Below are 14,219 nucleotides of genomic sequence, written 5' to 3'. Positions count from 1 at the left end.
CAGCCCCGAACCAATGAAAGATTGGTTGCCTCCACCCATAAACCACCCATGTTTTGCTTGCTACAACCCATGGAGATTCTTTTGGCTCCACTCATGACCCACCAAAGATTCTGGTGGATCCTCCCTGAACCTGCAAAGATCTGTGGACTCTGCCTACAAACCAACAATTTTGTTGGCCCTCACCAACAGAACTGTTGGGCTCTTCCCACAACCTTTACATAGTCTGTTCGGTTCATCCATGGCCCCTACACAGATTCGTGACTCAGCCCATGAAGATTTTATTTTATAGCTATTGGAGATTGTCCTTCTAGCTTTGCCACAACCCTCAGAGCCTGCCATGCCCTCCCTCCTGAACCTCCAGATCTGGCCATGCATTATCTTCTCCAAGTGCAAAGGGCAGAAGGCGCATGTTTACTGAAAAGAACAGCTGGTAATTTCATAGCCCCTGTCTCCGAAGGAAAACGTGATGCATTCTGGCCAAAAATTGCAAGTGAACATACCTGGACCGCTTTTTTAATTTTATGGAAGGGAGAATGCCATATTGGCACAATGTTGCTGCCTTTGATGCACCTTTGATGCAAGCAGGGTGGCTGGAGGGGTTAATATTTCCTCCTGCCAACCTCTGCCAGGGCCTCCTCTGCCCCCCCCCCTTGCCTGCTCCCTTCTCGCCCGCTCCATGTTTATTTATTTAATGAATAATTTATCCCACTCTCTGCTCAGCAATCTCCATTATCACGCCCCACCCCCCCACTCCCCCCTCTCACCTCACCGTCTCCGATGCAGCTGCAACACTCCCCCCCTTGCAATGATTTATTGAACACCTGTCTATGCACTAGGCCAGGAACTGTTCTGTCCCAGGAAGCCATGGTTACATATTAACCGGGGCAGGAGGAAGCAATTCACACACACCAAAACCACATATATACAATTCAGGATCATCCCCCAACTCTCCTTATGAACATGCAGTGGCATCCAGGTTCAGGATCTAGGTTGGCCCTCAATCAACACTCCCCCAAATAAGAACCAGTCATGGGGCAATTTTGCTCCTTCCCTTGTGCAGATCTGAGCAATACAGGTAGAAAAATGGGAGACAGGTTCAGATGAGTGTTGAAGACTATTGAGACCTTAAGGTCCAGCCAGAACTGAAACCCTTTTAGAAACGTCCCAGGTCTCAGACTCTGGCCTCTCTTTTTGGGTCCATAAGCATAGTGGAGAAATGTCCTAAGACCTGTCCTGAAAAGTATCTAGAGGTAGCCGGGTTGGCCATAATAGCAAATTCAATAACATCCAAACAATGATACCTTTATTGGAATAATCAAAATGCGCATTACATGTTGACATGTTTCCAAAGTCACACTGGCTTCTTCATCAGGCAAACAGAAAGAGAAAAAATTGAGAGTTACTCATAGGCTTGCATTTTTTCTGGTCTTGCTTCGTCAGATGTAGGAGGGCATCGCAGGCTGTCGCAGGCTGTCACCTCCACCTTTTTTTTTTTTGCCCACGTGGTCACTGGTGATTTCAAATTCAAAAGAATTTTAATGTCCATTTGCAATTCAAAGAAGATGTTTCCTTGGAATCCAGCATGTCTCTTTCCTTGTGAAGCCAAAGCTCTTATGTAGGTAGTGAAACTGAATTCTCCAAGAAGTCTTCATGTTTGCACCAGAAGAAACCTTAGATGCTGTAGCGGTAAAGCATGCCAACCAGTGCCAATATATGTATATGTATCTAATTTACCTGGTTTGTTAGGCCTGGTGCCTTTTATTTCATCACCTCCTATGTTCATAAATGAAAACCAGAGCACATGTGGCCAAGCAAATATCAGAGTGTGGTCATGATGGTAAAAGTTCTTGATGAGGAAGAAAGACACAAACTAGGAGAGGCTGCAGTAGTTTCTCTTACCTAAGAAGTTTATTGCACCGGTTCTTGGCCCGGCCCGACAGGAAACGGAAACGAGTGGGGGAAACGGATTTTACCGCACACAACCCGTCCCTCACTCGTTCCGTTCCCCCTCTCTTCCCTGCCCTTTCCGTTCCCAGAGGGGACGCTTTTTTGAGAACTGTTCAGAACAGTTCTCAAAAATTTCCCCCTCTGGAACAGATTAAGAACGGAAGAGAGGGGAACGGAACGAAATGAGGGACGGATGCGCGGTAAAATCCGTCCCCCACTCGTTCCGCACCTCGGCCCCTGCTCCTTCCGTTCCGTTCTCAGAACGCATGGAAGGAACGCAGTGCGAAAACCTCTGAGTCTCCCTTCTCTCCTTCCCCTCATTCAGTTAATTGAGGAGAGACTACTATGCATTTTTTAAACCTCAGTCTGCAGCAACTGAAGTAAAACTAGGAGCAAGGGGAACAAGTGGGAAGAGGGATAGCGAAAACAGGACCATTTTAAAAAACAGCTGAATAGTAGGAAGGCAGAGGATGAATCGAGGTGCCATTGCCAAATTGGGACAATTAAGAGGGTATGTTTATTTGAATGGCTATTCCGGTGCAGCCGTGGTTGACGCTTACACCAAATCATTCTAAATAACATCACCAAGATCCTCATCACTTGCAAATCATAAGGCACCCTCCCTAGTCTCACAGGTTTGGTGCTGAAATCACCAGGGCCTGGGATAGTCCCTACCGAAAGCCCCCATCTTTCTATCTAGAAGAGAGAGGATGCATGAGTGCAGTGCTTCTGTTTATTTTCAGTTTCTCTTGTCATATTTATAAACCTTGCCCTCCAAAGAGTAAGGGACAGGGCATGAAGGTATGTTACCCTTTAAAAAAATATCTATGAAGTAAACTGTATATACCATGTATAAGTCTAGAAATTTAGTCAAAAATTGGCTCCAAAAACCTGAGTCGAACTTAACATGGATCAATGTAAGTAGTGCACTTTAATTCTTATTTAAAAAGGAACCATCCCCTGATGAAAGGCAAGAGCATAATCTGTTTTGGGGAGCACTGACCCCTATCTATTATCCATCACCATCCCCGCCTTTAGTATAAGCACACAGCAGTTATGCCTGCTGGACTTTTGTAAGTTCTTTTGCATGGTTCTTTGCTTCATCTTTTAGATCCTTTGTTACATACCCATAAGTTTCACACCATCACCACCCTCAGACTTATCCACAGGTCATAATCAAAACCTATCATTTTGGCCACAAAACTTGACCTCCACCTTATACAAGGTCGACTTATAGTCGAGTATATATGGTAGGCTAGACTCTGAGAAAGAGAGGATCAAGACACTTTCCTGAGCATCCCCATTTTACAGCGGCAAAACTGAGGCCTGAGAAAATCTAAGCATGTGGATTCTATATCCAAGATCACACTTGAGCCATAAAGCCTTTGCCTTAACTCTTTCTCGACTCATTTAAGGCTGAGCCTTCCTAATTCATTTCAGACCACACCATCCTGAAGCACCCCTGAAGCCATGGCGAATGTAGCCCACAATGTCAATTTCCCTAGTCCTCAGCCATGGCCGCTGCTAGCTCCCTGCACAAAAGCCCTCCCAAGAGCTGGCAAGCGTTGCATGGGTTGGCAGGCCCCCTGGCTCTTCCCTCCGCCTTCTATTCCTTTGCCTGCGTTCTCTCCCCCAAAGCGGCACACGTGGGAATGAAGCAAACCTGCCACCAGCTTGGGGAAATGAGTCAGAGCAAGAAAACCGACAAACAAACCACCCCCCCCCCTTGCACTGAGCTGAGCCCAAATCCAAGTGGGGGGGTTCAACTCTCAGTTTGGTCAGCAAAGGAAGGGGCTGCGACATCAAGAAGAAAGCACGGGGGACAGGTAGGCTTGCCATCTCCCCATTCTGGGAGGCTGCAAAGATAGCATTGCGAATGGAACCCATGTGGGCCCCAAACACAGCAGGTTGGCATATTTTGTGCCTGCCCACTATGTGTATTATCTTCGCATGTCCCCCACCTCCCACCATAATAGTAAATGCATTTTTCCCCCCATTGGAGGGGTCACATCAAGCCTCACATTCCCCATCTGGCATGGTGGCAAGATGGTGGTGGTCAGAACGGGCCCAACAGCATATGGAGGTGTGCCCATTTGCTAATATTTTCCCCTCTGTGAGTAAAAAAACCACCCTCACACTGTTTAAGCAGAGCATATTCCCTAATACAAACAATCGGCATGTACGAGAGGATTCCTACCTACTCCCCCCACGCGCAAGGGGTGAACCACTGTGGCCAAGAAAGGTGTGGCTGGCACAATTAATGGCAGACAGAAACCAACACGCCATGCAGTTCCTGCCCACCCCAAAGCATCATCGTGCAAACCCATTCCTTTTTCTTTCCCCCCCCCTCTTCACTCCCCCACCCTCCCCTTCCCCCCTCCCAATCCCTCCCTCCCCCCTGGCCTGTACTACAATGAACTCATCCCTCCACTGCCACTCTTGTCCCTGCACTGCCCGTTCTCCGCCATGTCGGCACTGGTTGTGCCGTCCCAACCTGCCAGGTTCCTGACGGCTGTGCTGTGGGTGGAAGGGGGGTTGATTTTGCAACCATCAACCAACTATCCGGCCCTGGTGCATGGTTGCCAGTCACTGCCCCCCGAGCAGACTGTGACATTGTTTTAGGCCCGTAATGCGGCCAAAATGGCATCCCCAGTGGAAGACTGGGCAAAGGGGTGGCTAACTGGTGCCCCATTTTGATTCCTCATAAGCATGTTAACCATAGAATTATTTTTCACAAGGTGCAAGAAAACTAGAGGAGAAAAGTGTGTGCCATGTGTACAAGAATAAGTGTTGTTTTTCCGGATCCTCCAGCCCCTGAAGATTTCCCATCCCAAAAACCGAGACCGAGTTTTAAAAAAAAAGCATTGCATTAAGAACCCTTCCACAGTTGCTCACACTTATATTGAAATACATACAGAGGGGGAGAGGAAGAGCAGACCAACAGTTTTTCTCTATTGGAAAGTAATTGGAGAAATCTTAGTTAAAGGGACTGTTTCTTAGATCCAAGATGAAATGAGGGGATTATTCCTTCTCACTTACTTAGGAAGATGGGATAAGGAACATTTAATTTAGTCTCATTGCTTTCGAAGCCAGAAAGATTTGCAGAGAGCGAGTAGAGCCAAGCCCCTGGCATCTCAAGGACTGGGAGAGAAGGAGGAAGCTAACCTCAGTAAGTACATGGACACCCCCCACCCCCCCCCCCCCGCAAAGTCTCTGCAAGGTGCAGCAACAAATGATTAAGTCTTGAAAACGTAGCAAGCTGGTGCTTTCTAGGTGAATCTGGAGATGTACCACCAGTCTTTTCTCTAGCCTGAAGTTGAGCCCCCCAACCCGCAAAAAACAAATTCATAAACTGGAGAATGTGCCACGTCATCTCCCACCTGGGATGAACCATGAAGAAAACAGAGACTCTGGTCCCAGGCCGTTGAGATCTGACAACCCACATGCTTCTCTTTGGCAAATGTCAGTGGATCCAGATTGTCTAATGGATGGTTATCTGCCGGCCGTCCAAATCCAAGCCAATAAGAAACCTATTTCCCCCCTCCCTGGCAGTAGGTATCTGTACCCAATATTCTTGTCTTTCACTGTCTTCAAGGTTGGCTTGCTCTTGCTTTGCAGGGCTGCCCTCTGTTACGCTTCTAGACTCTGGAACAATCCAGGCCAGACCGGACAAGAATCCGTCCAGATTACACACCTTGGAAACTTAAGAAGGCTGATTAAGACGGAGCTCTTCCAGCAGGCCTTCCAACTAGAACATCCCCTGCTGACTGCCTCCCCCCTCCTTTTTCTCCCATTAATCCCCCATCTTTATCTTTATTTTGATCCCGACCCTGCTTGAAACACTTATTCATTGTAATTGTTATTGTATATTAATGGTTTTAAACCGTTCTTTTTCTTGGTTTTTAAAATCCTCCTTTTAAAATAGCATTTGATTATGTTTTTTATGACGGGAGGGAGGGATGGGGTGGAATTTTTTTTAATGTATTTCTCTTTTTTAACTGTAATTTGCTTGACTGTTGTAATCCCCGTGGATTCCTAGAGATTAAGCGGAATAATAATAATAATAATAATAATTATTATTAGTATTCACACATGGCCCACATTTTTGAACAGCAAGGTGGGGAAATGTCCCTCATCTCTTTCACTATCTTTCTAATCTCTCTCTCCTCCTGCTCTCACCTCTCTCTCTCAATCTCTAGTTGACCCAAAGGCTTTTTGCTACCATCTTGTGCCAGATTTCTGGATCGTCCTGAAGGAATCAGTGGCCATGGAGGCAAAGAAAACTACAGTCCTTATTCCTCCTGTGCATCAGTAGATAGAAACACAGGACTCATAGAATCAGAGAATCTAGAGTTTGGAAGAGACCACAAGGAGCCAACCCAGTCCAACCCCCAACCCCCTGCCATGCAGGAAATCCAATCAAAAGCATCCCCGGACAATGGCCCACCATGGGGTTTTTTCCTGTATATCAAATACTGACTCATACTTCAACAAACGCCAAATGTTTAGTTTTTAGAACTACTTTTTTGTTCTTAATAACTCCTTTTGTTAATGATTTTGAGAGATGACCTCAGTTTGGAGGGAGAGATATATTTTTCATGGTCCTGTTTTTTTCAGCTTCTTCCAGTAGTGGGGTGACTTAGACTGTGGACCAAAACCAGCTTTCTAGGTATTATGAAATGTTTGAATGTTTCCTGGTGATAATACCAGGGGCAAGTGTTTGCCTGTGTTCTCTCTCTCGCTCTCCGCCCAACCCTCATATACAAGTTTCCCAATAAATGCAATGTGGTGTAGCGGTTAGGGTATTGGGTTAGATAAGGGAGACTCAGGTCATTTTTTGCGCAGCCCCTGAACGTTCCACCTGAAGCCAAAGCAAGTCAACCTAAACCTACCTACCTCATAAGATTGCAATGGTGAATAAAGATAGGGATGTTAATAAATGGTGCCTTATGCAGTATAACCTTATTCAGTATAAGTATATCTACAGTGCACAATTATAGCAGTTTTATACTGCTTAAAATAGCCAGGCTCCAGCCTCTGGAGTCTGGGAGTTATAGTGTGGTCAGGGACTTAGAACTCATTGGTAGGAGGAGCAAGCTCCATGGCATTCCACTGAAGGCAGCAAAGAATTCTAAGCAACTCACTAAACTATAAATCCTATAGGATACCACAGGATATTGCCATGAACAGTTAAAAGTGGAATCATAGTGCTTATTATTATTATTATTATTATTATTATTATGATTATTATTATTAAACCTTTAGTTATGTAGCGCTGGTAAATTTAACACAGCGCTGTACACGCAACCTTTTAGTTAGATGGTATGCCCCCCTAAGACAGGCTGTGGCCCAAAAGCCTATGACAAGGTTAAGAGGCTTGAAGGTTACTTGATGTATTTACCGGTACCTCCCCCCTTCAATGTATGATGTAAAACTTGATATTTAAGTTGTCTCCCCACACTGCCAGGGACGTAGGCCAATTGGGGGTGTGGGGTCCGTGGGGTCCGGACCCCCCCTCATTGGAAAAACGAATGGCATGCGCTGCTGCAACCACCGTGCCCCACCCCCCATTATAATGGTGGCACTTAGTCCTGGGAACCCCCGCTTCCTAAATCCTGGCTACAAATCCCTGACCCTGCCGCTATACAGTTTAGCAGATCCTTATAATAGGAAGGCCTTCAGCGTCCGTCAACACGCTTTTGCGTGAATAATATCCCTCGGGTAGGGCTGCTTTGTTGTCCATTACGGAGAAAGAGGGACCAGAGGCATCACCAGACAAAATGGACAAAGAGGGGCCACAGCACTGCATCAAACCTAGAGGCACGAATTGGATAGCTATGATGCCAGCTGGGAAACAATGGCTATAATTTCAATAGCAAGACTATAACATCTTTCAAGGTGGAGGGTGGGGGAGATGGTGACCGGGTGGCCTGTGCTTCTTTCTCTCCACCTGTCTGTTGTCACAGGTGTGTCTGTTCACTTGCCAGGAGGCTCAGGCAAAAGTAAACTGCTGCAGCTTTTCTTGACTATCCATTTCTCCTTCATAGTAACTTTTGAACACTGTGACCAAACCTCTGAGATGTTTGCTTGCCCCATGTGTGCTGGTCTGCATGTGGTGAAACGTTGGGAAGGCATGCTGAGTACCTCAAGCCCAGAAACAGAGGACTGTTCTGTTGACAAGTAGGACCCCAACAGATGGGACCTGGACTTAACAACCCTTTGGGTGCTGGCGATGGCGCACAGCAGGCTAAATGGCTGCCTGCTTCTTCCAACACGTACCGCAATCCCTGGCCCCACTAGGCTCCCTCCTTGCCCCCCTCACAGCACACCTTAACGCATCCCTTTTTTTCCTTCCTCCTCACCCCACCCATTCCAACCAATCAGCCCCAGTCATTCAGAGCTTGTTTTTTTCCATGTTTGCATTTTCTCGCCACTTCACTCCTTCCTCACAATGATAATTAATCGAAGCTTTTTTGGTCTTTTCAGCATCGTTTCATCACCAGCCACCTCCCCTCCCACAACTCTTCATGGACACACACAGGCCCTCCCCAGCATGCCACACTCACTCCCAGTGTGAGGCCAACCTGAATAGTATGCTTTCCTTCCTGCAACAACACACACACACAACAGCCAAAACGCCAACACATGGTGCAACCTTGGCAGAAAATAACAGCAGAGGTCCTTCCCTACCAAAGACGAGTGGACCGCCTGCCAATGCCAACCGTCTGCCTGTGTTTGCACGTCCCACACCTGTGGCTTTCATCTCCCCCCAATTTTCATGCCCTCAGAGGACTAACCCACATTTTTAATACTGGCACACTGCTTTTCCTTGGTGCCATCTCGCTTCCTCCGCCATGTGGCAGGGCCCTAAACCCAAAGTGGCATTGGAATGGATGGGTTTCGGTAATATCTGGGCAACGACTGAGGGTATTGTTAACTAAACCACCACTCCCCCCCCCCCCACCAAAAAAAAAGCAGAACAATGCAACATGTGGACCATCCCTGAGACACTTTGTGGCACGCAGAGCCAGAATTAAGGCACCCATAAAACCCCTACATTATGTTTATGTTAAGAAGGCCCCATAAGCATTATCCTCCAAAATTGTGTATTATCTAACAGTTATGTAAAGCTTGAAATCATGAAGGATTCCTCCTCTTCCTCTCCCTCCCCTATTTCCCCTTCCTCCTTTCTTCTTCATTTGTCTTATTCTGCTCCCCCTCTCCTCTTTTTTGTCTTTCTCCCTCTCCTCCTCTTCTTCTCCTCCTCCCCCCACCCTCCTCCTCTTCCACTTAGAATCATAGAATCAAAGATTCTTTCACCTTGTCTTGTTCTCCTCCTCCTCCTTTTTCTCCTCTTGTTCCTGCTCTCGTCTTCTTCTTAGAATCATAGAACATAGAATGGAAGAGACCACAAGGGCCATCCAGTCCAACCCCATCTGCCATGCAGGACTCCTCAATCAAGCATCCCTGACAGATGGCCATCCAGCCTCTGCTTAAAGACTTCCAGGAAGGAGACTTTCTGAGAGAGTGCCTTCCACTGTTGAACAAGCTCATGATGTTCTCTCATGTGCGGTAGAACTCTTTTCCTCTAGGTTTTCCTTTCCTCTTAAACTTCTTCTTGAAGCAAACTCCTTATAATCGAAGTCTCTTTCTCCCTTTGAACCTGTTTCTCCTCCACTTGTCTTCCCTCTTCCTTCTTTTCTCTTCCTCAGAAAACCCACATCCACTTGAGGCGCCTCAACTCCTCCTCAGGACGTAGCCCAAGGGGGGGGGGTTCTTGGGGTCCCGGACCCCCCCCCTTCCCCATTAGAAAATTAATGGTGTGTGCTGCTGCCGCCGCTGTGCCCAGCCCCTTATAATGGTGGCACTTAGTCTGGACCCCCCCCCTTCCTAAAATCCTGGCTACTTCCCCCTGTCCTCCTCCTTCTTGAGCGAACCCACATAATCCGAGAGCCTAGGTTATAATGCATTTAGCCGCCTGTCTGTGCATGTGACCCTGGGGTATGGAATGTGGCAACCCAGGGTTGGTGTCAACCCCAATGCGGTCACCAAATGGCGTTACCACCACCAACCCCCAAACCCCCATGACCTCCTCCCATTTCACACCATACAGAATCCTTAGTATGCTTTTTTTGCACTACTGTTACTCGTAATCATAATCCTCCATATACCACTGAATGTAATGCTAACAGTTGTGATAAAAAACAACTAGCAAATTAAAATTATAACCTTCAATTGCAACATCGTATGCAAAACCTAAATGTATTGCATATATATAGTGAAGATTTGGTTAAAATGAAATGTTTTTAAAAGAAAATTGTAAAGAGGATAATTATTTTTTTTTACATTAAAAATGTAAAATTTAAAACTTGAAATTTGAAATTTAATTTTAAAAAATTGGGGGGGAGGCTCCTTTCTTCTTCCACGGAGCTTCACCTCAGACCTGTTATCTCTCAAAGAATTTCAAAGAGATACAGACAAATGCCATAAGGTTTCTGCAAAAATACAGGTGTTTGAGCATCCTTTGGGTGTCACCTAGTGTGGTCCGCACCCCCTGCACCCCTCTCCTGACACCACTAGAATGTGTTGCCTGCTGGGTGCTGAACATGCTCCTCTCATATCTTTGGGCCCACCCATCCTGTTTCTTAGCCCCTCCCTCTGTGCCGGTCATATAAAGAGCCGAAGGGCCCAATGCACAAGGGAGGCGTACCAAAAGCCCAAATGTTTTTGTGGGGATACCTGTTTAACTGGGGCAATATAGATGCTAGGCGTCAGGCAGGACATAATTTTTTTATTATTATTAAATTTTACACATCCGATAAAAAACACAAACAAATTCTACCATTCACACAGCATAGTCTATTCCAGTGATGGCGAACCTATGGCATGCGTGCCAGAGGTCGCACTCAGAGCCCTCTCTGTGGGCACATGTGCCATCGCCCCAGCACAAAGTTTGCCAGAGTTTGTTACTAGAAAGCCAGAGGGACATGGCACTTTGCAATTAATAAGTGGGTTTTGGGTTGCAGTTTGGGCACTCAGCCTATAAAAGGTTCTATTCAAACTTATATAGCCATATATATATTCATATACCTACATTAGATCAATAAGATCAATAAACAAATTAACAAAAATGAAAACGCACAAATCATGCAATCATCTATTTGTTACTTTCTCGCTCGCATCTTCTGGGTATCATCTCTGGTTTTTACTATCCATCCTTCTTTTTCTTTTTTTCTGTTTGTCTATGCTGTTATTATCTTCATTGTCTAAATTGTTTGTATTGAATTACATGTCAAATATATGTATATATTTTACTGACTTAATTTTCTTTCAATCTTTTGCTAAGTCTGGCATCAGGCTGTTTCGTGGCTGGAGTGTTGGACTATGACTTTGGAGACCAGGGTTCAATTCCCAGCTTGGCCAGCTAACCTTGGGCAATTCACACTTTCTCAGCCTCAGGGGAAGGCCATGGCAAACCTCCTCTGACCAAATCTTGCCAGGATAACCCCATGATAGATTCACTTTAGAGTTACCATACTTGGAAATGACCTGAAGACACAAACAACAATATGGATGCTTCCTGTTGTTGATTCAGAGGCAGGAATGAAAGGAACAACAGCCACCTGCCCCCAAGGGTTTTCCCCCCTTTACTTGAAACAAATATATATTTACTTATTGCACCATTTGTTACCCTGATAACCCAGTTTTCCTCCAACAAGCTCAAGATGGCATGCCTGGCTCTCCTTCCTCTCACGTCATTCCCAAAACAACCTTGTGAGGTTGGCCAGGATGAAAAAGAGGCAGAAGGAAAAGAAAGGCTGGCCCAAGATTACCCAGGGAGTTTCATGCAGAGAGTGGAAAGCTACTTTGCAAAAGTAATTCATTTCTTTTAATTGTTAAGGACAATGGAGAAGTAGCCTGTTGAAAAAAGTATAATACAGTCAGCTCTCTGTAGCCACGGATTTTTTTATCCAAAGATTCAACTATCCATGGCTTGATAATATTCAAAAATAATACAACTTCCCAAAGCAAACCTTGATGTTGGCATTTTATATAAGGGACACCATTTCACCTTGCCATTGTACTTAATGGGACTTGAGCATCCCCCCATTTTGATATCCATGGGAGGTTGTGAAACCAAACTGCAGTGGATACCGAGGGCCCACTGTACATTACACTGTTGAAAAAGTAACTACTGTATGGGGCTGGGCTGGAGGTGCCCAGTTTTTCTCTGGAGGGACGCCACAGCAGCCAAATTGCGCAGCGTCCCTCCAGACTAAAAAGAACCTGGAAAACCGGGTTCTTCTTGGTGCGCGCGGATGTTGTCATCAGTGCGCCATTGGCACACTGTGACATGTTCATGATGGAAGTGCAGTGCCATGCTTGCATCATGCATGTGCACCCCATATGGACAACGGCTTGTAAAGATGGCGCCATCCATATGTGCTAGGGTTCCGGAGTGTGCGGATGCTGCGTGCTCCAGAACCCTAGAATTGCCCAAGGTGGTCTGTACTGGGTTTTTGTTACATTTCTTAACAAATATGCAGGGGTAGCTGTGTTGGTCATTTAGTAAATTCAAACAAAAATCCACCAAACAGTGATACCTTTATTGACCAACCAAAATGCACAATATACTTGTTGCAAGCTTTCAGAGCTCCACTGGCTTCTTCATCAGGCAAGATGTTACATAGCAAACATCTTACTAACATCTCTAATTGTTCTCCTGTTTGTATGTAACATCTTGCCTGATGAAGAAGCCAGTGGAGCTTCAAAAGCTTACAAGTATATTGTGCGTTTCAGTTGGCCAATAAAGATATCACTGATGGATTTTTGTTTGACTTTGTTACATTTCTTGCTATGCTGCACTTTTTCTTTTTTAAAATTACGTTCTGCTATTTTTTTAGAGAAGAAAAACATTAGGCTGGATAGAAGAAAGGCTTTAAATTTGATAACCCCCTGCCACTTTATCTACAAATTCCCTTTTAAAGTAACTTTACCAGGAACTGTTACTACACAGTAAAGTGAGGGCACACTTACACATTGTGCTACTTTTCAAATGTCACTTTATTGGACCCCCTTTACGAGCACAAGTCAATATGGCTTAATATGTCAGTTCCAAATTTTGCAGCATGCCTCACTGACGGGCAATGGGCACCAACGTGATGCCAGTCCCTTGCACATTGGGGAGGAATTGGTTGGTCTACCACAAAAGATAGCATGAGAAGCACCGCACTAGGAGTCCCTTTCACAGTAGCACTATGTTTCTATCTTAATTTCCATGGCCCCATCCTATAGGATCCTGGGATTTGTAGTTTGGAGAGGGCACTAGAGCTCTCTGGCAGGGAATTCTAAACACCTCACAAAACGACAAATGCTAAGATTCTGTAGGAGAGGGCCATGGTACTCAAGGGGATATTGGAGTGTTGTAACTGTGATGTGTCAAAGAGATCTATATCTCCCAAGTCCCAGAAACCCCTCTGACCACTATGCTACCCTGGCTTTCCCCCTTAGTCCTTCCTTCTCTCCTGTATTTGTCTATTGTGATCCTTCCTTCTCTTCTCCCCAGAGCGGTGGTCAGGATTTAGACTGTAGTCTCCCTGGGGCAGGGATGTGCCCTTTGAAAAGCAAGCAGACTGGAAACAGACACTTTGTAAAATCCCCACGTAAATGGATGGTGTTATGTTACTAATGGGCATGATTTTATTCGAGCAGAGAACAGTGAGGAGGGTGGGAGGGTGACGGCAGAGGGGTGTGTGTGTGTGTGTGTGTGTGTGTGTGAGAGAGAGAGAGAGAGAGAGAGAGAGAGAGAGAGAGTGCCTTCCTGGTGTTTCAAGCATGTTGTCATTGTCGTTGTTGTGTGACTTTGGCTGCACCCACACTGCAGAAATAATCCAGGTTGACACCGATTTAACTGCCATGCACCATGGCATTGCACCATTAAGGTAGTCCAGACCCGACTTGGGATTTTTACCTTGCATTGTGTAAGCTGCATGCAGTGAGCCTGGTAAAACACCCATGCAGACAAGGCCACAGATATAGCCAGCCAGCCATACCCACTCCTTCATCAAGGATGTGTGCATTTGTTAGGGTCCTGAGATACTAAATGAGGCTCATAATCAAAAGTGAGGCGTGAGGGATCATGTACATCCCTTCTAACAAACTCACTCTAGAAGGTTGCAGGTCACCACAAGCTATTGGCACCCGCCAGCCCTTACGCTCCAGGAAGGAGACAGAGTGCTCCAATGAGGAAGTTGTTAATCTCAATCAGGAAG

The sequence above is a fragment of the Sceloporus undulatus genome, chromosome 9 (assembly GCF_019175285.1).
Source record: "Sceloporus undulatus isolate JIND9_A2432 ecotype Alabama chromosome 9, SceUnd_v1.1, whole genome shotgun sequence".
Classification (NCBI taxonomy): domain Eukaryota; kingdom Metazoa; phylum Chordata; class Lepidosauria; order Squamata; family Phrynosomatidae; genus Sceloporus; species Sceloporus undulatus.
The sequence above is the reverse complement of the archived record's forward strand: the minus strand, read 5'-3'. Positions refer to the sequence as shown.